General features: G+C 32.4%; 1 long non-coding RNA gene across 2 annotated transcripts in view; it reads right to left on the bottom strand.

The window, feature by feature from the left end:
• LOC128250164 (uncharacterized) overlaps positions 1-2,005 on the bottom strand; it is a 77,696-nt gene that overhangs the window by 34,150 nt on the left and 41,541 nt on the right. Inside the window, exon 2 of one of the 2 annotated variants that reach the window (XR_008266275.1) lies at positions 1,127-1,257. The exons of the other annotated variant lie outside the window; for it this stretch is intronic. This is a non-coding gene — a long non-coding RNA (uncharacterized LOC128250164). The remainder of the gene's footprint in view (positions 1-1,126; positions 1,258-2,005) is intronic. 2 annotated transcript variants of the gene reach the window in all.

Genomic DNA, 2,005 nt, shown 5'->3' with positions numbered 1-2,005 from the left:
ATATATATATATATATATAGTTGCATACATATATTTCAGTTAATTTGTCAAGGAACTAAAGTCTCTTAATAATGGATGCGAGTATGCTAGTTCACCGGTTTATACCAGCGTTCAATGAAAACCAAGTATATTAGCTCATCACCGAAACTTATAGGTATTTAGATAAAACTTTTTAAATAAGAAAAATGAAGAATCGATAAAAATTTACATACAGATGTTTTTATTTAAAGACATTCAAATTCATACATAGAAATTCCCACCTGGATTTCTTTTCCATACACAGCTGTTTAATTTCAGAAATAAAATTCCATATTCGGAATCAGTGAATTGGGTATATCTTCAGAGAGATTTTCAAAAGGAAGTTATTTAAGAACGCGTAGGCTAACCTACTACAAATTCAAAAGTGTTTGTTTTTCTTAACGCATGCGTTCCGTAGAAACCGTCATTGCTACGTATATACAAAAATAAACACGTTCACCACATCCTTGTTCGTGCCACTTCGATACACAATAGTTCATTGATGGTGTTATGATAGTTAAGATATAAATTTATGTATAAATTTAAGTCACAATATATAGATTCAAGTAATCCGGTAGTACTCATAAAAAACAAGCTCCTTAAAGTATCATTCCACAAAACAGAGAATATATAGTATTCTACAAGAGAAAATGATACGGAGTGTATAATGTCACAAATGACAGGGAAATAGTTCGATGAAATTTTATCTAACAATGAGAAAATTCGAATTTCACGACAACCGGTGTTGGTTTGTTTATGTATTTACTTGCTTCAGTCATTCGACAGTGGCCATGCTGAGGACACCTACAGGCTTTTAGTCGAACGACTCTACTTCACTACTTATATTCTTAAAGCCTGATAAATATTTTATATGCCTCTTTGCCGAGCTACTTAGTTAAACACATAAACAAACCAACACCGATTGTCAAGCACTGGAGTTAGAAAAATACAAACAACACGGGTTTCTTTTAGTTTCCAGCTGACAAATTCACTCATAAGGCTTTGTAAGCCCGGAGCTGTAGTAAAAGATACTTTGACCGAGGTAGGACTGAACCCGGGACAATGTGGCGTGGTGTGGTATGGTGTGATTGGAAGGTAAAATTCTTACCAAGCAGATACATGATACAACCAGTGACATCCATTTCCACAACAGTACATTTATACGTTCACGCTGTAGTTAGAAGAATTAAAAAACGTCGATTCCGTAATCTGCTACTCAACATTCCTGAACATTGATACCTGTAATTACATTTAGTAATATGTGAATGCGATAATTGCTGAGGCGACAACTAGATATTAACAAACAAAACGTACCATCTCTCTGTCTATCTTTCTCTCTCTCTCCCTCTTTCTCTCTCTCCCTCCCTCTCTCCATCTATCTATCTATCTATCTCCTTTATACTTAACTCTGTTTAACTAATTCATTTATTACATTACTTAATAATAACAGGCTTATTTTCTTTCATTTTCTAGTGACTATTTACTTTGTGTTTCTTTTACTCTTAGTCGTTTTCTACTTTTAAATGCACTAATAAAATAATAATAATAATAATAATAATAATAATAATAATAATAACAACAACAACAACAACAACAACAACAGTAATAATAATGCTAATCGTAATAATAATTAATGGTAAACGTAGACTATTTAATGTGGAGTCTGTGTATTTTCCGCACGTGTTGTATTCAGACAGAGCGGGGGTCTCGTTTCTTTAGCCTTAAGCTTACGGTATTGGTCCTACTGAGTACTTACACTTCGGGAGGATTTGATATATCAACATACACACACAAACACGTACTCACAAGCACATACATACATACATACATACATACATACATACATACACACACACATACATACATACATACATACATACATACATGCATACTTAGATAAACATTTATAGACATATGTATATATATATATATATAAATTATATATTACATTTGTATTACATATATATACACACACACACACATATAT

The sequence above is a fragment of the Octopus bimaculoides genome, chromosome 19 (genome assembly GCF_001194135.2).
Source record: "Octopus bimaculoides isolate UCB-OBI-ISO-001 chromosome 19, ASM119413v2, whole genome shotgun sequence".
NCBI classification, from domain to species: Eukaryota; Metazoa; Mollusca; class Cephalopoda; order Octopoda; family Octopodidae; genus Octopus; species Octopus bimaculoides.
The sequence above is the reverse complement of the archived record's forward strand: the minus strand, read 5'-3'. Positions and strand labels throughout refer to the sequence as shown.